A 24,326-nucleotide genomic window follows, 5' to 3' on the forward strand; every position below is an offset into this window, starting at 1 on the left:
CGTCCTGGGGGCGGGGCGGGGGCGGGGCCAGAGGCCACAGCCTCCGCTCTCCGCCGCAGCTGTGCAGCTCCTGCGGGCAGCCGTCGGGGGATCAGGTCGCGCCCTTCTCAGCCTCGGAGACCTGTCCACCTGGCTCTGTAGCAAGGTAGGGGGACTCTTCAGAACCGTCCTTTTTTGGGGGGTGGGTATAGAGTTTTTTCTTGTTCAAACTGGAGAAGACTTAAGCTGCCAAAATTTCGGCATGGAGCAATCAGGTTGGTTCAGAGAGGTCTGTTTTAAAACTCTTTTGTCTGCGTCCCTTTCTCGGTTCCCTCCAGACTGTGGGGCTATGCGAAGCCTGATTTGGGGAGTTTGTGCCTGGGTAATTTCAAGCTCTTGGTTCATCCGTTCTGCCTTGTGTGTGGTTGCAAACTCCGGGGTGGGGTTAGAATGTGGGAGAACTTGTGTGGGTGTGGGCTGGGTTTCTTTGGATGTGTGCATGTGTGAGAACTCAGGAAAATTTAGATGTCGGTCGGGGTCTGTTTCAGTGTGGGTGGGGATCCTGAGCCCCCGCGGTTTCGGGTACTCGGTGAGCGGTGTCTATCACGTGCGCCGCCTGCGCCACCCTATCCGGAGGTGGCTATCCTGTGATCTAAAACCAGTGGGTGTCCTCAAGTTCTAATAGAACCAAACATACTGCGCCGCAGGACTACTGCCCAGGACACTGCTTCCCGGCAGTCCCTGCTGCCACAGCCAGAGCCCCCTCACATCACAGCTGACCCTAGTTTGGAGATCTTACAATTTGAGCTTTCAAAAAAATAAAGTTTGACAGATTAAATGCACTGGAATAGGGGGACACCTGCTATAGCTTAAAGCTTGTTGGTGTCTGTCCTCCTCAGCCTGTTTCTGGGTCACACCGCAAGGCTCCATTCATTCAGCCTCACTCCCTGGTAATAATGCTCCCCCTGGTAATAATGCCAACCCAAAATAATCCCCACCTGAAAACTCCAGGCTGCAATTCTAAAATGAAATCCTTTGCCCACATCTAAAGGCTCAGAAAAGCTCTTTAGTCCCCTGATCCCTATCCCCAATGTAAAATAAATTGTATTTTTAAAGGTATGTATATTTTAAAAACCCTCACCCTATGTTATATTCATTCCAATAATTATCAATTGATTGATTTTACTTGTGAAATCCAAGCAGTTTCATTTATTGTTAATAATAAAGATTTAGAAAACTAAAAGATATATTCTTCAGATGATCCTAATTAGCAAATTAGCTCAAAATAAAAGGCAGACGATGGGAAATCAGACAAGCTTGATTCTAAAACATTTCTGCCTCTAAGAAGAGAACGTTGGATGATTAAATTTTCTTTACTGTTCCTTCCAAAAGTAAAATGCTACGTGAACAGATTCCTTTTTTGCTAGACACACCTCTTGACTGGAGATAACAATCAAAAATTAAAAAAAGTCTTTCAAACTGTTATCACCTTTTTAAAAAGATTTCTTTATTTGAGAGAGCGAGAGCACCTGCATGAACATGCTCAAGGGGACAGGGCCAACAGAGAGAGAGAATCTCAAGCAGAGTCTCCACTGAGGTCAGAGCCACCAAGGGTCTCAGTCTCACCACCCTGAGATCAGAGCCTGAGCCAAAATCAAGAGTCAGATGCTTAATGACTGCACCACCCAGGCACCCCTCAAGCTGTTACCTCCTGACCTATGTCTAAGGAAAGAGGGTAGGTCTAGAAAATGTTAGGATTCTAAATTTTTGTTAAGTAGAAATTCTTAATGGTCCTTAACCCTGTCTCTGGGTACTTTGCTCCAGAAGTGTTAGTTCTCTATCAAAATGTGAAATTATGAATTGCTCATTACATATAAAATTCTTTTTGGAAAAGATTTGTATTCTCCACATTAAACATTAACATTTTTTTAAGATTTTATTTAGTTTATTTGAGAAAGAGAAAGTGAGCAAGAGAGAGAAGGAGCAGGGGGAAGGGCAGAGGGAGAGCAAGAAACAGACTCTCTGCTGAGCAAGGAGCCTGACGTGGGCATCGATCCTGGGACTCTGGGATCATGACCTGAGCCGAAGGCAGACACTTAACCGACTGAGCCACCCAGGTGCCCCAACATTAGTATTTATTTTAAAGCACTGTGCGTTTGTGAGTTAAAAGATACAAATCTTTAAAAAAACTAAAAACAAGAAAAAAATTGTCTTAGTATGTTACCAGGGCTTCCCACCCATCACGAGGTCCTCGGTTAGTGGCAATAAACCCAAAAGATAAAACCAAAATCTAGTTAAGTCATTAATAGTCACCAACACCCATAAGAACTAGAGGGCACTGTTTGAAGCTTAAAAGGAGCAGTTTAAGGAGATGTTAAAGATAACTTTGCACAGTAGATTATAAGCATCAATGAGCCCATAGCCTCAAGAGAGTCATATGGAAAGATACTGACACCCACGTAAAGAAACTTAAGTACAAATTCATGGGCTCACTAAAAATAAGCAGATCAAATGTTTCCCACATCAACTGTAAATCTATGCATTTTAGGTTAACTTAAACAGTTAGCCCATTGCTTTTACAATCTTCCAATGTCCTTATTACTTCAAAAACAGCACAGTGGACACAGTTCTTACTTCTGAAGGAGGTAAATTTAAAAATTGACCCCTAGCCACAGGCTGGAGTTTACAGGAGTTTGCACAAATAAGCAACTCATAATTTACTCCTTTCTTGAGCAGACATCTATCAAGCACCTACTAAATTCAAGACTGGACTCACTGCTTTAGTCCACTGCTAGTGAAAAATAGCCGTAGGTAGGATCTCTTATTGGGGGCTGTGTCTTCAGGACCATATAATTAGGGGCCAGGATATTTCTCACTCACTAAGGAACGAAAAGCATTTTTCAGAAGAACCGTGAAGACCAGAGGACCTCAATTTTAAAAACATGTTGGGGCGCCTGGGTGGCACAGCGGTTAAGCGTCTGCCTTCGGCTCAGGGCGTGATCCCGGCGTTATGGGATTGAGCCCCACATCAGGCTCTTCTGCTATGAGCCTGCTTCTTCCTCTCCCACTCCCCCTGCTTGTGTTCCCTCTCTCGCTGGCTGTCTCTATCTCTGTCGAATAAATAAATAAAATTTAAAAAAAAATTTTAAAAACATGCCATTTATTTTGGAAGGAGAAGGGGTTAGAGACAGTACCTCTAAATATTTCCCCTTTGGCTTCTATCCCTTGTGGTGCCAATTAACAGCAACAACAACAAAAACTCTCTTCATTATATAGTGTGATACTAGAATTATTCTAATAATGGAGTCATGTAATATGACTTAGTAATAATCCCAAATTTGTAATAATAAAACACCAGCCTATTTATTCATATTGATATATTTATTCAATAAACATTCTAACACTGTGCTAACACTGGAAATGCAAAGAATAATCTAACCCCTAACTTTAAGAAGCTGATTTAGTTGGGGAAATCAACCTACAGATAATTATAAGACAGTGTGTTCTTGGTATGGCGATGTTTGCTCCTTCTGTTGTGGGCTCCTCTTCTGGTCTGGTGGAGTCAGGAAAGGCCTGCTGGAAAAGTCAGTGCCTGAAATTCATATTAGAGGATGACTTTTAGCCAGGAATGGGGGAGGGGTTCTCTAGGTAGAGGGGACAAGGATGAACAAAATCAAGGGGATAATGTGGCAAGATAGGAAGCCCAGAAAGATAGAAATAAGACTGAAGAGAGCGGTAGGGGTCAGATCAGAAAAGGCTTGGTAAGGGTGGGGGGAGCCACTGGAATCTTTGGGGGGTGAGAACAACAGGATCATATGTGCTTTAGACAGTCCCTCCGAAGCCCGAGTGAAGGCTAGACCTAGGAGGCCAGGAGGCAGGTGGATGTAACAGTGGTTAGAAAAGCAGTGATGAGGGGCACCTGGGTAGCTCAGTCGGTTAAGCATCTGCCTTCGGCTCAGGTCATGATCCCAGGGTCCTGGGCTCAAGACCCTCATGGAGCTCCCTGCACAGTGGGGAGCCTGCTTCTCCCTCTCCCTCTTCCTTCTGCTTGTGCTTTCTCTCTCTAATAAATAAATCTTAAACCAAAAAGAAAAAAAAAAGAAAGCAATGATGAGGGCTTAGCATCTGTAGAATGGCTTTCTCATGTATTATTTCATTTGGGTTTTAGAACCACCCTTTGCAATCAGTAGGGTAAGATTCATATCTTCATTTTCTAAGTGCTTACCTCAGTGCCTTGTGCCACATCATCCTTGACCCTTACAGAAACTCTGCAAATTAAGCATCAGTAAGTCACTTTACAGAAGTTGATACTGAGACAGGGTCAGAAGCAGCTCCAGGTCGAGTGTCTAGTGCGGGATTCATTCTGAACAGCAAGCAGGTCTGGCTCCTCTCAAGAATGAAGCAAATCTATACCCCAGAAACACCTCTCAGGAGTCAGCACGGTGATGAGCCTGCAATGCCCAGCTTCGTAAGTGGTTCTGTCTCTGCATTTCGAAGTCCCATGGAGCAAAACAGAATGGCAGTTCCTCAAAATAGTAAACAGAATTACCATGTGATCCAGCAATTCCAGTTCTCGGTGGATACCCAAAAGAAGTGAAAGCAGGGTCTCCAACAGATGTTTGTATGCCTGTGTTGATAGCAGCATTATTTGTAATAGTCAAAAAGTGGAATGACTCAAGTGTCCCCCAGCGGACGGATGGATAAACGCAATGTGGTCTGTCCATACAATGAAATGGTTTTCAGCCTTAAGAAGGAAGGAAATTCTGACATGTGCTTCAACATGGCTGAGCCTTGAGGACATCATGCTAAGTGAAGCAAGCCAGTCACAAAAGAACAAATACTATGTGATTCCAGGTATGGTAGAGACGGAAGGGAAGCTGGTGGTTGCCAGGCACAGGGGAGGAGGAGAATGGGAAACTGCTATTTAATGGGTAGAGTTTTGGTTTGGGAAGGTGAAAAGAGTTCTGTGGATGAGCGGTGGTGACAGTGGCCCAAAGGGTGAATGTGCTTATAGACGCTGAACTGGGGGTGCCTGGGTGGCACAGCGGTTAAGCGTCTGCGTTCGGCTCAGGGCGTGATCCCAGAGTTGGGATCGAGCCCCACATCAGGCTCCTCCGCTGGGAGCCTGCTTCTTCCTCTCCCACTCCCCCTGCCTGTGTTCCCTCTCTCGCTGGCTGTCTCTCTCTGTCAAATAAATAAATAAAATCTTAAAAAAAAAAGTTAAAAAAAATAAAAAAATAAAGACGCTGAACTATGCACTGAAAAATGGCTGAAGTGATCAATTGTGTTTTACCACACCCGCAGAAGTCCTGTTGGGCATCACATTATGGTCAGATGACCAAAATCCAGAAACTTCATAAATTTGTGATAAGAAGACTAAGAAGTACAGGGGCGCCTGGGTGGCACAGCGGTTAAGCGTCTGCCTTCGGCTCAGGGCGTGATCCTGGCGTTGTGGGATCGAGCCCCACATCAGGCTCTTCTGCTGCGAGCCTGCTTCTTCCTCTCCCACTCCCCCTGCTTGTGTTCCCTCTCTCGCTGGCTGTCTCTATCTCTGTCGAATAAATAAATAAAATCTTTAAAAAAAAAAAAAAAAAAAAAAAAGAAGACTAAGAAGTACAAGTCAAAAATTAAAGCAGACATCTCGAAAAACCCAGCCCAAGAAAAGAATGCTGGCTGGACTCCCAGAGGACAGATCACGGAAGTGTAAAGTTAGAACGTTCCAGAGGCACCCACCATTTAATTCAACCTCCACCTTTTACAGATGAGCACAGGGAGGCCTAGAGTCATCGAGTGACTTGCCCAGGGTCACAGAGCAAGTTCAGGCAAAGGGAGAATTCAAAGCAAAACCTGGCCTCTGCCAGACGGTCATGTCTGCTACTGACAAGGAACCTCTTTGAGCTGACAAATGTTTGCTCTGGCTTTTTTTTTCTTTTTCCTTTCCTTTCTTTTCTTTTTTTAAAGATTTATTTATTTATTTATTTGAGAGACAGAGAGAGAGAGAGTGGGGAGAGGGGCAGAGGGAAAAGGACAGTGAGGATGTCAAGCAGATCCCCACGGAGCATGGAGCCCTACGTGGAGCTCCGTCTCACAAGCCTGAGATCATGACCTGAGCTGAAATCAAGAGTTGGTCTCTTAACCAACTGAGCCCCCCAGGTGCCCCCCCCCCCGCTTTTTTAAAAATCTGGCTTTCTTTTTAAGCAGAAAGAGAAACCAAACTTTCCATCTTGATCAGTCAGTTCATAGGATTACAATTACTGAAGAAATTTGGGTGCTTAAAATCAGTGTTTGGTTGCTGGCTTTGTCTAGGTAGCAAGGTGGGAAAGTGGTGATGAGTTAGAGTTTGTTCATTCATTCATTCATTCATTATCAAATATTTGAGGGCCTATGTCATGCCAAATATCCTCTCCAGTTTCCAATTTTTTTTCATTCATTAGCAGCTGTCTGCTAGCTTTATTCTAGATGTTGCCCTAACAGTCACCCTTGGACATATACTCTAAGTTACTTTAACCTTCACTGACTTGCAGAAAGATCAGTAGGGGAACAGATATAATTGGAGGGGAAGTAGGAGGGTGGCAGATGCCCTAGAGAGTGTGTTTCCAGCAAGGAAGCCACACAGAGCTAAAGGATTCTCACTGGAACGTGTGTCTATGGGCTGCAGATGCGGCAGGATGGGAGTCCTGCTCGTGTAACTTGCCCCTGGCACAGACGGGACTCTAACACTCTTAGCATCTGCATGGAAGATCAGTGATACCCGCAGCGGAACTCCAGAAGAGATGTGGCAGGCAGTGCAATCTGGCAAAGCCCTTACGGTCCTGGTGTGACACCCCTATTATGTGGCCTGTAAGGATAAAGCCAGGCTGGCTCTTCGAAACTATATGCATAAAGGTGAATGGAGCCTTGTTTCGTTTAAATCCAATATTTGGACCTGCCAGCCTTCAAGAGCTTTTAGGTATAGGGTATGAGGTAAAACAGAACTTAAAAAATAAGGCACAAGGGGCGCCTCGGTGGCTCAGTCGGTCAAGTGTCTGCCTTCGGCTCAGGTCGTGATCCCCGGGTCCTGGGAGCGAGCCCTGACTCAGGCTCCCTGCTTCTCCCTCTCCTCCCTGCTTGTGCTCTCTCTTGCTATCTCTGTAGCACTCTCTCTCTCTCAAATAAATAAATAAAATCTTTAAAAAAATAAGGCACTAGGGTAGGCTAGTAAAACAAGTGCAAAATTTGAAACCACTTAAGAAGGCAGGGCACATTAGCAAAGCCGTAGTGCCTGGCACAGAGCGGACACAGGGTATATTCTAACTAGATTTAAAATTGTAAAACATAAAAGTGGCCATAGCAGTGAAGCAGAAATAGATTCTACTAGGCACCTGGGTTGAGATGCTTTGGCATGGAGTTTGGCTTTATGTTTCTTGGAAGCCATGGTATAAAAGGAAACAGGTTGGGTTACATCATATTCTTATTCTGGCAAGATAAAATACACAGATTCAACTATAGAGAAGACTTTTTTTTTCTTCTGGAACTAAATTAAAGGAAGGATTTATCACATGGGCTCCCTTGAATATAATTTTGAAGCTGTGGACAATATTTCAATACCATTTTATGGTCAACTCTGAAAACGTCATGCAGATGAATGGTTTTTATGCAACAATGCTTTTAGCTTTGCACAGACAGTATCTGGAGTTATCCCTGAAAGTGTAAAGTATTTTTCTGTTAGAATGCTTTCGCAGTAGGATCCCAGGGGAGTCACTTTCAGGAAGTTACCTAAGGATGAGTCATCAGAAGAACCTGGGAAGTGGGCAGAATCGGACACCTGAGCGGGAAAAGGCTTAACTGTCCGTTGAGCTTAGTCATCTTTACTGTCAGAGAGAAGGGTATCCCTTGGCAGGAAACAAGAGCTAAGTGGTCCAACAGGCATTTAAGCTTTGAAGCAAGAATAGGATAAGTGCTGTGCTACTCTTGACGCAAGATGGCAGGCTCCGGGGATGGTCATGCCTGCTGCTCTTGGGTAGAGCAGCAATTAACAAGCAGCTAGTGAATTCACTTCACAGGAGCTAAACAGGAGCTTGGGAGGTAGTGGAAAGGCCGTGGACCTTGAAGTCAGATAAGTCACGTTCAAATCCTAGCTTGACTACTTACTAGCTATGTGATTTCACAAATTACTTCATTTTTCGGATCTTCCATTGCATTTTAGTATCATCCTTTTATGAGTCATTTTGCTGATCAGAGATAAGATGTATAAACCAAAATAATAATAGTAGCTAACAATTATTGGCACTTACCTCAGATGAAGCAGGATGTTAAGTGCTTTACGTGCATTATTTTGTTTGTTCTTCAAAGCAGTTTTCTGTGGTACATGTTACCTGGCACCCAAGTGCGCAACACATGGCACGTATTAGTATTATTAGTATCAGTTATAATAACAGACTGATTACATAACAATGAAAGAGGCCATCTTTGCACTGGGAATGAGTGCCTGGAATAGGGATTGGCCAACTTTCATCCACAGGCCAAATCAAGCCCATATCTGCTTTTGTACAGTCAGTGAGCTAAGAATGGTTTTTACATATTTAAGTGGTTGAAAAAAACAAAACAAAACAAAAAAAACAAACCAACTAGAAGAATATTTCATGACATATGAAAATGATATGGAATACAAATTTCAGCATCTGTAAATAAAGTTTTATTGGAACACAGCCATGTCCTTTTGTTTACATATTATCTATGGCTGCCTTCATGATACAACAGCAGAGTTGAGTAGTTGTGACAGAAATACATATGGCCCACAATGCCTAAAATATTTACTAAGTAGCCTTTTATAGAAAGTGTTTGCTAATCCCAGACCTAAAACAAGACCTCCAGGTGCCAAGGCAGCTACAGGTTAGAAATTCAGCCAATCTCAGGGGCGCTTGGGTGGCGCAGTCGTTGGGTGTCTGCCTTTGGCTCAGGGCGTGATCCCGGCTTTCTGGGATCGAGTCCCACATCGGGCTCCTCCACTGGGAGCCTGCTTCTTCCTCTCCCACTCCCCCTGCTTGTGTTCCTTCTCTCGCTGGCTGTCTCTGTCAAATAAATAAATAAAATCTAAAAAAAAAAAAAAAAGAAATTCAGCCAATCTCAGTGTAAGCAAGATGACCCAGGAGTGAATAGTAAGAGATGGGATCTAGAAGGAGCAAAACTCCCATTGGCCTCATGGGAGGGCTAGTGGACAAAAGGTGTGATAGGCTGTTCCAGTGCCAGCTTGGATGGCTTGAGGAGAGAAAGCTTGGGACGGACCATCTATGAGCAATATGAGCAAAGCTGAAGTGGAGCTGCAATCTGGGACCTGCGATCTGTTCATTTTTATGCCTTTGTATGTTTGCTTTGTGTTTTTGTATTTTTTGCTTTTCCCTTTTTGTTTCAGCAAAACCTCTGTTTTAAAAATTTGAATCTTATCCAATTTAAGCCAAGGGAAAAAAATACTGATTCACACTTGAGCTAGGAATAGTCTATGTTGCTGGTAACCTGGATTTTTTCATTGGGCTGTCACTAAGATCTCAAAACCTTTATTTTACAAGCACAGTTTGAGTTTGATTTGTTCTGTAAACCCAGATTCCTTATCCCATTCCAGCCCACTGAATCTTATTGGCCACTTTGGGCTCTGTCACACCATTTTGTGAGAACTTCCTGTGGTTTATCTCCATCGTGTTGACAGTTTCCGATGCAGAAAGGCTGAGTGTCATATCAGCAAACTTAACAGTTCCTCTTTTAGATTAGTAATGAAGAATATTCCAGTACTAACATTTTTTTAATTTATAAGAGACTCTTTTATAAAGGTCTTTGTAATAAGTCAACTCTCTCATTGTAAGCAAACATTTACTTTCAGATTGCGTTCTTTTTTTAACTACCAGATTTGGGTAAAACCAGGGAATGGTCTCTCTCATCAAGTGAGCCCTTGTAGCTTTCAGTTAGCTCTTTTTTATTATCCTAGTCTCTCTCCTGTTCCCCACAGCAAGTTTCTAAACAGATCCATTATCCTTAAACCTCCCACACCCCAGGTTTCTGCAAAGGACCATGCCCGCTACTTTATGGAGAAGATAGAGGCTGTCCAATAGTAACGCCTTGGGCTCCTGCAGCCATGCAAACTCATCTGGTTAATTCTGCATGCATCCTCTGCTCTTTCTGTACAGTCCCAACTCAAGAGGTATCCTTCCCTTGAGTTAGGGCCAACTTTAAGTCTGTTCCTGGGCTGATGCTCTGGCCCTTCTCCCTCCTCCTTCTCAGGGACCTCTCTCAGTGATTGCTGAGTCCTTCTCATTAGCGTTTATATACACTCCCATCCCACCCCATCCCATCCACCTGAAAACCTCTCCCTCAGGCAGCCCTCCTTTTCACAACTCAGCTTCTTAATTTAGAATTGTTTCTATTCTACTTCCTTATCTCAGCATCTCAGCTCCCTTTTAGTCTGGCTTGTATTCCTGTCACTCTACTGAAACTGTCCTCATAAAGGCCACCAACTACTGCCTGGTTGCTAACCCCAATGCATTTGTCTTACGTCTCAAAAGCATTTGACTTTACTGACCACATGCTTCTCTTTGAAAAATTCTCTTCATCTAGTGCTATACTTTCCTGGGTTCCTTTTTCCTCTTGCTTTCTTCTTGGGCTCATCTTCCTGTGTCATCTCTTCAATGATAGTTCTACCCTGGACTCTGTACTCCCATTGTCCTAACTCTTCCCAAGGCTTTTTTCCCAACTCAAAATGTAACCAACTAAACCACCACCACCATCACCAAAAACCACAGCAAAGGAAATATATTGATTCATGTGCCCATAAAGTCCAGCGGTAGAGATGGGATAGCTGGTCCAGAGACGTAAAATAAGGACATCACAAATAGCCTCACTCTGTCTCTTAGCTTTGTTTTCCTCTGTGTTGGCTCCATGCTCAGACAGCCTCCTTCCAAATGAAGGCAAAATGCCTGCCAGCAACTCCCAGCTTGTATCCAATCCTCTTAAGAAACAATGGAAAAACTTCTACGCAGTTTCTTAATCTGGAATTCTAGGAATCATTTTTTGACTCCTCCCACTGCTTAATCAGCACGTCCCATCCCAACCTCTAAATCTCTCTCCCTCCCTGCTGCCAGGATTTTAGTTCAGGTCACCACATTTTGTCTAGATTCCTGCAACAGCCTCCCAGTATCTTTTCTTCACATCAAGTCAGGGTGGTTTTTTTTGTTTTTTTTTAAGATTTTGTTTGTTTATTTATAGAGAGGACAAGTAGGGGGAGAGGCAAAGGGAGAGGCAGAGAGAATCTCAAACAGGCTCTGTGTTGAGTGCAGAGCCGGACGTGGGGCTTAATCTCAACAATCCTGAGGTCATGACCTCAGCCAAAATCAAGAGTTGGATGCCTAACCCACTGAGCCACCTAGGCGCCCCAGCCAGGTAATCTTTTGAAAATGATAATCTGATCCTTTCACTTGCCCACACTAACTTTGATGACCCCCTGCTTTGGTAGGAAGCTAAAGGCAAAACTCCCTGTTAGGCTCTGTAAGCACTTGGGTGATAGGGCTCCTGCTTGCTCCACTTTTCACTTCATCCCTTGTTCCAGGCAGTTCGGCCGTAGATGCCAGATTAGCCACCTGTCTGTCTCCAGCCATGCGCTTCTTCACGTACAGCTCCCTCCACCTGGACCATTTCCCTCTTGAGCGCTGTCCTCCTAACCTCTACTTATCCTTCCAGGTCTCCCATTAGGTGTAACTGCACTGAGAAGAGCCTTCCATACTGTATGAGATACATAGTTCTTCCTGTTAGAACGTTCCAGTTTTCCCATATTAGCAGTTAGTGTACTCTATTGTGATTGTTAATTCATCTGTATCCCTCAACAGACTGTAAAGTCTGTGAAGGCAGGTATTTCCCTTGTTTGTGAAAGATCCCCAGCATCAGAGTAAGACACCCAATATTTGTTTGAATATTATGAGATAAAATGAGGTATTTATTGTACTAGGAGATTTTCCAGTTTTCTTCTAGATTTGAGAATCTGGTTTGATTCAGTAAACTACTGGAAAACCTAGAACACAATGTCTACTGCCTTTCTATTTTTTTTAAAGATTTTATTTATTTGAGAGAGAGAACACAGGAGAGTGAGAGGGAGAAGCAGGCTTCCCGCCGAGCAGGGAGCCCGATGTGGGGCTTGATCCCGGGACCCTGAGATCATGACCTGACCTGAGCAGACGCTTAACCAACTGAGTGACGCAGGTGCCCCGTCTACTGCCTTTTTAAAACTGTGCTTATTGGTCCTCCTTAAAGAATACTAGAGTTTTAGAACTGAGGAGAACTCTAGTTATCATCTAGCACTATTTCACTTCATTTGGTAGCTGGAAGAGGGAGCTCAGAGAGACTGTAACTTGTACAAGCCACAGACCTAACTGGACTCGAACTCAGAGCTCATAACTTTCAGTCCAGGGTGTCTTGGTCTTCCATGGCATGGTGATATCAGCACTTCTAACAGACTAGTGCGATATGATTTTTCTATTAATTCAAAGAACTCTTATTGCCTCTAGCCTCACGTGTTCTGCTTTTTAAAATGTACTTACTAGTCCTGTATGTCTCCATAGATTCCAACAGTTTCTCAGGATGAAAGACCACTCCCTGGTCTGTTGAGGCCCAAGTGTCTTCTGGAGTTCTCTCCTCCCAGGTAGGGTTGATAGTGTATGCCATTGGCTCCTTAATGTACTGTCCACAAAACATTAGGAGTTATACGTTGGATTCAGTGGCTTCACTGTTTTGTCTCAGAAGGGTAATTACTGAGTAGATGCCATCTGGATTTAATTTGAGGAACACTCATGTAGTGTAAAGGAAGTAACAGACTTCTGTTTAACTTTGTGAACTCTGTTCTCCATTGCCTCTCTGAGGCTTACTGACTGATGTCCATTATGAAATAGGAGCTTGAAAAGAGAATTGCTTCTATAAAAACCAAGTTGAGGTGTGGAAAAGACTGGATAAGAGTAACTTACTAAGAATAGTTCTAATAGAACTGGATATGGGTGAGGAAACAAATATGAGGGAGAATTGATAGTTAATTGCAAATTTCTTTAATTTAAACATTTAACATATTAATGACTTTTTAAAAACTTTAAGGAAATAAAAAATGGAACCAATTAACCAAAGCATTATGACACTCCAGTTAATGGACCTTAAAAGAAAATTCCTTGATGGTTCATTCAGAGATTGTGCATAAATGTTCTTCAAGCATTAATTTAGAATAAGATGTGCAACATATCTTTTCATTGTGATGCCCTGCTTTTTCAGGGCTAGAACTATCCCTGTGTATTTCATTTTTTCTAAATTTTACTGTGCCTAATACAACATCCTGCATATGCTTCTGATGATGGAATTTTATTTCCCTAGCCATTAGTGGGGCCAGCCACTTCCTTCCTTCCTTCTTTCCTTCCTTCTTTCCTTTGATTGGCCATGCACTTTTATTATTTCTATTTGAGAAGAGACAGTATTATCAACTAGTTTTTCTTACTCTGGGTCAACATTATTGCTTTGTTTTCATCTTCACCACTTCCTTCTTTTTAACTTACAGACACTGTTTCTTCCAAAAAGGAGAGAGAGAAATGGAATATATAAGGAGATGTTCAATCAATCGATCTCTATCAGGGGCTTGGCATGTATTTGTAGTTCTTGATACTAAAAAAGAAACTAAAAATGAGGTGAAAGACAAGTTAAGATATATTTAAAACAGATGTTCGCGCTTAAATTAAAAAATTCCAAACGCAGCCCTTTGACCCAGCAAGTCTACTCCTGGAAATCTATCCTATGGAAATAATTAAACACATGCAAAAAGATTTAGCTCTAACATGTTCAGCTCAGCCTTGTTTATAATGGAGGTGAATTAGAAACAACTTGAATTTTGGGCCATGGGGACTTAACGTATAAATACAAGGGGATTCCTTAGTTAGAAATAATGTATTTACTGATATATAAAGATAGTTACACTTTATTTATTGGAGAAATGTAAGCTCTGTGTACAGTTTCATCCCATTTTTGTAGGAGAAAAATATGCAAAAATGATTATAAGGATAAACAAAGATTATATGGTGGTAATGAAATTAGTTTTTATCTGTGTTTTAAACTTTTCTACAATATGCTTCTATAAAGTTCTTTTATATGACTTTTTTCTTGAGAAGTAATTGGTTATAAATAAATATTGAAATATTTGAGGTCTTATGAAAAGGAAAGGGTTTATTTTACTTTCTTGCCTTGATACCATTTTTTCCTAGATGCAGTGTATTCCAAATCAATAGTTATATTAATTGGAGTCTTGGGAGAAGAGAGCGGGTGACTTGGTTGTTATTTCTAGTTTACTCACTAATTCTCCTTATAACCTTGCGACATTTATTTTTCAGCTTTTTGTCCAGTAACTCTCTCTGTAAAGATGTGGAGAACTTCCTCATTATTACCCCAACAGAGATATTAGAAATATCACTGGGCTCCACTCCTGGACTGGAACATAGATACACATAATAAATACTAAATTAAAAGTAACCAATTTATTGTAAAATTCATAAGAATTCACCTGGAACCCAGGGTAACTTGTCATTCTTACCCCAACTACTCTGAACATGCACTAAATTGCCAAAGTAATTCTGAGCCATTACTTATTAATGAATTCAACAAATACCTGAAAATTGACAGCCTAGATTCAAATCCTGGCTCTTCCCTTTAACCCTGTGAGCTTGGGGAAGCAAGTCAATTTCTCTGGGCCTCCCCTTCCTTGTGTATAAAATGGATAGTATAATACATTGTTGTTGTAGGGATTAAAGGAGATACAAAACGTATGATGCGGGGCACATAGTAAGCTCTCAATAAATAGTGACTATTAGGTGCCTATTAAGTGCCAAATGCTGAGATTCACATTCATTCATTCAACAAGGATTTATTATTTATTATGGGCCAGAGTTTTAGGTGCTTGGGTTACATCAGTGAACTCCTGTTACCGTGGAGTTTACATTCTAGCAAATGCAAAGATTAAATACAATGTAGTCTAACCTGCGGTTATTGATAAGAATTTCTATTATTACTATTAATATGTCATGTGGCAGCCACCATATAAGTGGTTTTTATATATAATCTTATTTTCTCCTTAACCGTGTGAGGTAGAATTATTGTTGTTATTTGATGGTGTGGAAACTGAGCATCAGAGGTGTAATATATTAAGTCAGCAAATAAGTAGAGGAGTCGCTATTCAAGCCCCACTTACCCACCACGCCTTCCTACCTTCACTTGGTGAGTCATTCATTGGTGGGGGTTATTTTTGCTTATGGTTCTTTCTTCATATCCTTGCCAACACTTTTTGCTCTGCAGTAGGAGCTGCAAGGGAACAAAATTTGAGTTGCCCTTATTTTTTTTTAAATTTTTTTTATTATATTATGTTAGTCACCATACAGTACATCCCCGGTTTTTGATGTAAAGTTCTATGATTCATTAGTTGCGTATAACACCCAGTGCACCATGCAATACGTGCCCTCCTTACTACCCATCACCAGCCTATCCCATTCCCCCACCCCCTCCCCTCTGAAGTCCTCAGTTTGTTTCTCATAGTCCATAGTCTCTCATGCTTCATTCCCCCTTCTGATTACCCCCCCTTTCTTTATCCCTTTCTTCCCCTACCGATCTTCCTAGTTCTTATGTTCCATAGATGAGAGAAATCATTAATTTAGTTGCCGTTATTTTGTATGAAAATACTTAATTATCTCTGCAGGACATGCTGAGAAAGAATAAATGACTCTCCTCCCTGTGTAGAAAAGGGGTCATAATTAGCGGGAGAGAGAAGTCTATATGCAGCCTCAAGAGAGGCGCGGGGACGGGGTCTGGAGGAGGTTCCCAGGGGAACCCCTTGATGCAGATCATCCTACCAAGAGGGGAACGAAGAGTTGATGCCTCCGGTTTGTATCTCATGGCGTTGCATCATCTACATTTCCTGGCTCCTCCAGCTCTAAATATCTCTCCTCCTCTGCAGTTGCCCAACTATGTGGAATGTTCATGTCCTCAAAATCATGCTGGATAACTATTGCTAGAATTTCAAAAATTAATATTATGAAATATTTCAAGGATCTAGAGAACTGTAAAGAACATCATGTACTCACAACTGTTTAGTCAAATCTTAACATTTTGTCTTTTTGTTCCAGTTCCTTTTTTTAAAATAAAACCTATGGATGTAGCTGAAACAACCCCCTGTGTACCTCTCCCCAGTTTCACTCTCCTCCCTCCCTCCCCTCCAGAGGCCACCACTGTTCCGAATGATCATTACGGTGCATGCTTTTGTCCCGTCACTTGCTACATATAAATGTGTGGGTAAATACACTTCCACGTGATGCTCTGAGGCACATTCTTGTGGCTCTGTTCTTGTCCACATGGGTGGGAGTTTCTCTGCCGTGTCTGTCTAGAGCTGCAATGCTGGGTCCTAGTGAATGCACACTGATTTGGCCAAATTTCTCTCCACAATGGTTGTACCAGCCTCTGCTTCTGCGCTGCCTTAGTCGTGCCTACTCTTGTCTGATTTTTAAATTTTTTTTTGCCGATCTGATGAACGTGAAAAGATTTCTTGTAATGGTTTGTATTTTCCTTATAATGAGGCTGAACGTTTTTTCATGTGGTTATTGGCCATTTGTGTCTCCTCTTGTTGAATTATTTGTTCATATTCTTGGATTTTTTGTCTGTCGTGTTGTTCTTTTTCTTGTTGGTGGAAGTAGTTCACTGTATATTCTGGTTGCTAATCTTTTACCAGTCATACGCTGTGCAGGGATCTCCAAGTCTCTTGCTTGTCTTTTGCTTTATCTCTGAGCTATTTCAGTATGCAGACAAGTTTAATTTGAAGGTAGTCAATGATTTCACAATCTTTATTGTATTTTCAAGCGTTACTTTAAATTTTTTTTCTCCCACTCCAAAATCGTATGTGTATTTTTTTCTAAAACTTTTTTTCAAGTTTTGATGTTCACATTAATCATGTAATCCATCTAGAATTTATTCTGTGGTTGGCATCAGCTAGGGATCCATTTTTCTTCTTCTTCCATACAGACCATCATTGGTCCAGCACCTTTATAGTACAGTCTGTCCTTTCTCCACTGATCTGTTATGTCTGTCTGAAACCAAGTTTCCATACAGTTGGGTTCATTTGGGGGCTTTTTTGGTTGACCGATCTAGTTGTCTATTCCCGGGCTAATGTAGCACTGCCTACATACTGTAACATTTTGTACATCCTGATATCTCATACACAGAGGGGGCCTACATTGTTTTCACTTTGTTCAAAATTTGTTTTGTTACTCATAGTTCTTTATTCTTCCACCGGATTTTAGGATCAGCTTATCTAGTACCAGAGAGGTACCTGTGTTACAACCAGTGAACCTATATCAATGCCTCATTATCATCCAGAGTTTCCATCCAAATCATCAGAGGTCATGAGCTTTGATGAATGTGTAATGACCTATATCCACCATCATAGTAGCATCTAGAATAATTTCGCTGCCCCGAAATCCTCTGTGTCCCGCCTATTTGTCTCTCTGCCTTCTACCCCTCCCTTTGTCCATTTTAAAACCGGGTTGTTTGTTTTTGTGTTTTTAAATTTATTCTGAATATTAATCTTGTATTAAAAGTGTGGTTTGTGAATATTCTTTCCTATTCTGTGGGCTGTCTTTTCGTTCTCTTAACAGTGTCTTTTGATGCACAGAAGTTTAAAATTTTCACGAAGTCCAGTTTATCTATTTTTTCTGGCATTGTCTATGTTCTTGGTATCATATTTAAGAAACCATTGCCAAATCCAAGGTCATACAAATTTGCCTCTATGTTTTCTTCTACGAGTTTTATAGTATTAGCTCTTGAATTTAGGTCTTTGATTCATTTTGACTTACTTTTTGTAAATGGTATAAAGTAAGGGCCAACTTCATTCTTTTGTATGTGGATATCTGGTTTTCCCAGCATCATTTTTTGAAGAGACTGTTCTTTCCCTTCTGAGACACCTTGGCACCCTTATCAACATCAGTTGACCATACATCTGGGGTTTATTGCTAGGCCATAAATTTTATTCCATTGGTCTGTATGTCTATTCTTATTCTAGCATTATAGTTTTGATTGCTGTGGTTTTGTAATAAGTTTTAAAATCAAATGGCACGAATCTTCCAACTTTGTTCTTCTTTTTCAAGGTTATTTTGGCTATTTTGGGTCCCTTGAAATTCTTTACGAATTTTTAGGATGGGTTTTTCCATTTCAAAGAAACGGTCTTTGGGATTTTGATAGAGACTACATTGAATTTATATGTTGCTTTGGGGTAGTATTTTAACACTTTTTAAATCCTTGAACATAGGGTGTCTTTCTATTTATGTAGATCTTTACTTTCTTTCTAGAGTGTTTTACATTTTCTTTTCACAGATTACTTATGTTGGTTGTTTGCTTATGTTTGCTAGGGAGATAGTAGCAAATCTCTAAAGCACAACAGAAGAGGTTTTTCCTGAGATGTGAAGTCTTATAAATGTTACCTAACATGGGAGAAAGCAACATAGTATTACTTTTAGCACCAGAATTGGTTGCCTTAGTGATGATCTTTTAGGATTCTTGAATAGGGAAAAAGAAGTAAAAACTCTGGCTTACAGATTCTCAGGAGATTTCGTTGACCTCATTATCCTCAGTAGGTCACAAGAGATTAGTTTCCGCTATTTGAATTTGATTAAAACAAGAAAAAAATTTTTTTTCAGGAAGATTTTCTTGTTGAATCCATGTTTAATACTGCAAAATCTTCTCTAATTCCATCTTCTATCATCATATTCCCATTGCAGTCTATATCATCTAATAATATAGGACAAAATACTCCAGGTGTTTGATCTGAAGCCCTATATTCTGTCTTATAACCCCAAATTAGTCATCATCCTTCAAACATCTAAATTTACTGACACATGCCACACACCCCTCCCTGCGCTATTGTTAAGTTCACAATATGCTGTGAAAATTACTGAAGTTACTCAATTTTTACTAAAACATTCAGGGAATTAGTTTTCTCAAACTTTTCTGTCTCCTTAAATACAGAGTCTGGCTATACCCAGTCCCAGGAAAGAGTGACTGCAAACCTTTTTCCTTCAGATAACTGTTCTGCATCAAAGCAGTGCTAAACAAGGAAATCCAAGAGCTACTATTTAGTCAGGCTTTCAGGCTTAGAGGGAAAAATGGCAGTTCTTTGTTTGTGAGCCACAGCAAGACGGGAGGAGGGGGGGATTTAGTCTCTGGCCCTCTGCGTTCCCCTTGCACTTGCTTATTGACCTTTGTAAGGTCAGCACGAGTCTTCTAATGTCAGCACAGTCTTCTAATGTCAGAAGCAAATATGAAATATTCCCTTAATATTCTGGGCAATTTGAAATCTGTCAGCTGTTTTAATTTTTACAATAAGTCTGCAAGACAAATATTATTATGCCAATTTTATAAGAAAATCAGCCTCAGAGGGATTGAATAACTGGCAATGGTCATCCAGAGAGTAAGTGACAGGGCTGGGTTCAGACCAGAGCTATCTCGTTCCAACACCCATGCACTTGTCATTTTCCTAGTCTTGGCTTCATTAATCTTAAACTTTGGGACTAAAAATCATTTATTCCTCAATAGGTATTTGGCAAACACGAGCCTAGGCATCCTATTTTTCTTTCTACTATTTATAGAATGATTCAACCTGGTTATAATGTCCTGAACCAGGACAGTGAAAGAACAAGGGGAAGAGACTAAAGGGAAAGTTGCTATTGACGTAGAGACAATAGGAGTTAGTTGGCGATCAAGTGGGTGGGAAGGAGCAGGTGGTGTCAAGATGAGTCAGAATACAGGCTCATTGAGAACCATTCTGCCTTTTTATATAACCTATTCATTTCAGAGAAGCACCTGCCATTAAAAATGCTTTTCTCTGAGGCATTCTAGACCCTTGTAATTTATAATTTACCATCTGTGAGCAATCAGAAGTCCATGACACATAGCAGTTTGGATTGAGCTAAGGTGGAATGATCTTGAATTGTGTGTGCTATAAGGCTGGTATATAGGAGGGAGGCTTTTTGCTTCTAAGAGTGCCCAGGCAAAGGCTCAGCCTCCTTATCTCACTGCAGCTTTGCTGCGTAAAAAACAAAAAAGGACTCCCATGAAGGTTGAAATGTCATTTACATTTTTGAGTTTTTAAATATTATTTTATACTGGAGTATAGTAGCCCTCCGTTTTTATTTATTTATTTATTTATTTATTTATTTATTTATTCATTCATTCATTTATTCATTTATTTATTTATTTTAGTCTGTCTAGCATCCTGAGTACTGAGATCAGGTGCTCTTCACTTTGACCATGTGATTCTAGAAGGAACTGCATGCTCTTACAGCTCATTGGTCTAGGGTGGACACCTGGCCATTGCTGGTCAGCCAAAGACTCTTCTCATGATATTTAAACTTAAAACCAGAAAATATTTGAGCAATTCCTTGCTGGTGGTGATACTCAATCAACCTTTCAGTGGCCGTATTTCCTACCACGCGGAGCAGGCAATGAACATGGCTTGCATGGAGAAGCATGAGAGATGGACAGAGGTGTATGTGTCCCTGGGTCCTGTTCTTGTGGTCGCCTGCCGCACCCCAGTCATTTAGATTTTGTTGTCTAACCATTCCTTGAATTCTGTCCTCCAAGACACCACCGTTTCTGTCATTTGAGAGCCTATCATTTATAATCAAAAGACTAATAAAGGGGGAAGTTTTATGCAATAGTGCAGTTCTCATGTTTGGGATTCAGGAAGGTTTTAGGATAGATCCCTTGCAAACATCAAAGTCCACTCTATTTTTTTTTTTCAAGCATTGAGGGGCTTGATTTTCCATCTAATTCTCCTGACTTTCCTTTAAATAGAAATGTTTTTTTATTTTTATTTTTTTTAAAAGATTTGATTTATCTATTTCACACAGAGAAAAAGCTAGTGAGAGAGAGAGAGAGCACAAGCAGGGGGAGCAGCAGACAGAGGCAGAGGCAGAGAGAGGTTCCCCACTGAGCAAGGAGCCTAATGCGGGGCTTGATCCAAGGACTCTGGGATAATGACCTGAGCCAAAGGCAGGTGCTTAACTGACTGAGCCACCCAGGTGCCCCAATAGAACCGTTTTTTAAATGGTAAGAAATTTTGTTAGCTTCAACTATGCCCAAACCTACTCAAGTAATTTGAATATTAGCTTATGTTTCCCACGGTTACTAAGGAGCTGAGAGAAAAACTGGCCAACTTTCAAATGTATTTATTAAGGTTCGGAGATGAATAAGACCATCATCATTTGGGTTCGAAGTGTTAGATACTGAGTGTCAAACCCACTGAAAGGAAGATAGAGCTGTGGCCTGGAGAGCTAGGACTGATGCAGCCATCTTGTAAATAACTGCCCTTTCCTGCCCTGGAACCATGGACAGTTCCACTCTGCCCAGCCTGACTAGGCAGGTCGCACTGACATCTAGTCAGGTAACGTGAGCATTATAGGAAAAATTTAAAAATATAGTATTCTTATTTTTACTGTTTCCAGCTGTAAAATTCTTTTTTAAATTGTATTTTATTTTATTATTTATTCATTTATTTTTTTAAAGTAGGGTCCATGCCCAACATGGGGCTTGAACTCATGACCCTGAGGTTAAAAGTCACATGCTCTACTGACTGAGTTATCCAGGTGCCCCTACAGCTGTGAAATTCTTATGTTGCCCATTTGAGCTGTCTTTCTTTATCTTTCAAAGTTTCTGAACTATGTAAGAATAGTGGTTTGGTTTTTAATATATACATCTTTCACATTGTGTGCAGTATTTTTTGTTTTCTAAGAGTAATCTATGCTCATTTAAAAATAAAATTGGAGGGGCTCCTGGGTGGCTCAGTCAGTTAGGCGTCTGCCTTCAGCTCAGGTCATGATCCCGGAGTCCCAGGATTGAGCCCTGCATCAGGCTCCTTGCTCAGCGGGGAGTCTGCTTCTCCTTCTGCCTGTTCCCCCTCTCATGTTCTCTCTCTCTCTCTCACACTCTCTCTCTCTCAAATAAAATAAAATCTTAAAAAAATAAAAATAAAATTGGAAACCACATCAAAGCCCAAAGACCAGAAAAAAATTACCCATGATTACACGACTTGAAGCCAGCAGCATTCACATTTGGGCAGATTTCTCTGGTATCTTTGGGGAGTACTTTCTAGGCTTGACTTGGCAGCCAGCCAGGCATCTGTCCCAGACTCTTTGACCTCCTGCATTTTACTCTTCCCTTAATAGAAATTTACTTAATTGACCCTGCCCTCCCCCTTCTACCCTCCCATAGTAAAAGTTAAAGCCAGCTGTTCGAGGATTCTGGTAACTGGTGAGGATGTTTGGGCGTGAGCATCCTGGCAACGAGGCAGGCAGGGAGGAATGGGATCCCGGCTCTGGTGAAGGAGAGGCACCAGGTGGGGAAGCATTTCAGCTGGGCAGTGGCTCAGAGGTTCGGCTGTGATGGCACCGGTAGAAACAGCCCAGTGCTGCAGTGCAGAAACGTTGTGCTCTCGCTCCCTTTCATTTTCCCTACTGTTCACAGAGCTGGCCAGCGCTCAAGTCCATGCCCAGCACAGGGCGAGGAGGAGTCCCGCAAAAACCAGCTTCATCCTCATTCTGCTGGGCCTCCTTGGAGGGTGTTTTTACATTTTTCTTTTCTTAATTGTTTTGAATGGGCAGACATTCACATGGTTCAAAATAGATCCAAGCCCTTTATGCAGCAGAAGTCTCCCTCCTTCTCTTCCCCATCACCCTCTTTTCACCTTCCCTCGAGTCACTGGTGGTCTCAGCCTTTTGTTTTTGTGGGTATTCATCTAGAGTTTACTTAATGAATATTAAAGTAAATACAAATATATTCTGCATTCTTGTTTTCCATCATAAACAAAAGGATGCATTGTATACACATTTTCTGCAACTTGCTGGGCTCCCCCCCCTTAATAAATTTTGGAGACTTTAAAAATTATCTATGCATTGGAAGCTTCCTCATGCATGTTTATACCTTCAAAGTATTCCATTGTACATATGTAGCATAATTTATTTAACCAGTCTTCTGTTCAAGGGCATTTGAGTCCTTTCCAATCTTTTGTTATTTTGAATAATGCTGCAATGAGTAACTTTGTATATATCTTATTTCTTAAGTATGGCTGAAAGGATACATTTCCAGAGGTTAAATTACTGGGTCAAAGGGGATACTTAGTTGTAATTTTGATCTATGTGCCCAAATTCCTTCCACAGGGGATTGTACCAATTTATACTTACACTGGGAAAGTATGAAGGAAGTTGTTTCTCCTGAGGGATTATTATATGCGGCTTTGAATTCTTCAGTTGTTTTAACTTGGATGCTGTCCTCCGGTGAGATGGCAAGGTTCTCTAGAGCAAGGGCCGAGCGTTTACTGCTTTTGTTATCTGCGTTTATAAACTAGTATCATACGGCACCCTAGGAGCACAATAAATTTGTTTGCAGTGCGATTTGGAAAAAGAATCCAGTTAGATCTTAATGATAAAAGAGTTTTGCTCTTGGTAAGAGTTCAACTGAACTGACTTCTCCCCCCTGCGCAAAGTAATTATGAGGCTTGTTTCACGAAGTTGGGGCATGAGTCCTGAGATGAGGTGGTGTGAGCTGGACTTACAGCGGGACCGCGCGCGTGTGTGGCCTTCTATCCTGGAACCCAGGGTCGTTCTACCAGATTCAATCCAGTGGCGCCTTAGCATCAGCAAGTCTAATTGCGCGCCTGTCCCGTCATCTCTTTTCCTTCACATGTGCTGCTGCCTGCCCCAGAGTAAGCAGGAGAACAAAGAGCTGCTTTTAAGTGTCTTGTCTACTGCATATTACATCATTGTAATCTAGCTTTCCTATATCCTAGTGGCAAAAACGTACTGTTTCTTTGTTCTTTTGGTGTCCACTGTGTTGGCTTCGCCCATGTGTATTGTCCCGTATTGGCACCCAGGGTCTTCAGACTTTTTGGCTTGCACATCCTCCAGAGAGATTCTGTAAAAGGACATGCCCTCCCCCACACACCTTTATAGGCTATATCTAAAATGTTAGGTTTAAGGAGTTGTGAAGGATATATTTTATAGTTTATTGCCAATATTAACTTAAAAAAAAACCAATCACTGAATATACATGTACCTACGTATGTAGGTGTGTTAAACCATTACACACACACATACACACACACATACACACAAGATATTTATTTATCAATCATACCAACAAAATATCCCTGTTTCTATTTTTTGCTTTTTTTTTCTATTCTTATCTTAATGGGGAGGGTTTTCTTCTCTTTGTTTTGTTTACATATAATAACATCTGTCAACTTTAAGTGTACCGTTTGATGAATTTTGGTAATT

The 24,326-nt window shown here is 41.3% G+C and overlaps 1 protein-coding gene across 2 annotated transcripts in view; it reads left to right on the forward strand.

The window, feature by feature from the left end:
• The first annotated feature begins 33 nt into the window (after positions 1-33).
• The window catches only part of EXTL3 (exostosin like glycosyltransferase 3), a 134,550-nt gene continuing 110,257 nt past the window's right edge, over positions 34-24,326 (forward strand). The window contains exons 1-2 of one of the 2 annotated variants that reach the window (XM_019799295.2): positions 40-145; positions 12,558-12,637. The gene's annotated coding sequence lies outside the window, so the exon portion shown is untranslated. Of the gene's footprint in view, positions 146-12,557; positions 12,638-24,326 lie in introns of both variants that reach the window. The other variant, XM_019799294.2, reaches the window with a different exon arrangement.

Source organism: Ailuropoda melanoleuca, chromosome 5 (genome assembly GCF_002007445.2).
Source record: "Ailuropoda melanoleuca isolate Jingjing chromosome 5, ASM200744v2, whole genome shotgun sequence".
Classification (NCBI taxonomy): domain Eukaryota; kingdom Metazoa; phylum Chordata; class Mammalia; order Carnivora; family Ursidae; genus Ailuropoda; species Ailuropoda melanoleuca.